This window comes from Prunus dulcis, chromosome 2 (assembly GCF_902201215.1).
Source record: "Prunus dulcis chromosome 2, ALMONDv2, whole genome shotgun sequence".
Lineage (NCBI taxonomy): Eukaryota > Viridiplantae > Streptophyta > Magnoliopsida > Rosales > Rosaceae > Prunus > Prunus dulcis.
The window spans coordinates 10,629,597-10,630,253 of NC_047651.1; positions in this window are offsets into that span (position 1 = coordinate 10,629,597).

Consider the following 657-nt stretch of genomic DNA (forward strand, 5'->3'; position numbering starts at 1 on the left):
CAGCGAGCGGAAGTCAAATTTTTTTACCGTTGGCGCATGAAACTCACACGCCAACGGTAAAAAAAATTTGAATTACCACGCGTTCAAGTCATCGCCCTTGGGCTGAAGCCCAACGAAACCTGCCCTTGGGCTTGCCCTGGCTGGTGGGACCCAGGGCTTACTCAGGCCTCTCTCGCACTAGAGCAGTCTTGGGCTTGCTCGGGGGGCCTCCTGCCTGGTTTGCATGCAGCGCTGGAGCTGCTCTAAGAACCTTACTCTTGCACATTCATACTTTAAATGTTACTTGGGCATTAAAGGCCTTTTGGCTCACAACACATGGATAAAAAAGATATTGAGGAAGAGGATTCTAATACAGAACCTCAAAGTGAAGGGATAACAATTTTTAAGCACTTGAGCAATAAACCCCTTACCAATAGTTATTAATTTGAAAACATGTTTGTGAAATGTTTTTAATGTTAACTAAATTGGCTTGAGTAACGAAGTGAGACATAAATATCCAAGTATAAATGGCAAAGAAATAAAATAGAAGAAGCATTTTGACCCTCTAAGAAAAAAAGAAGAGAAAAAGAGAACTACAATGACTTGTTTTTTCCTTTAATTTGTAATTTTGTGGTCTGGGATAAGTCTCANAAACAGAGACACATGGACTATATCCTT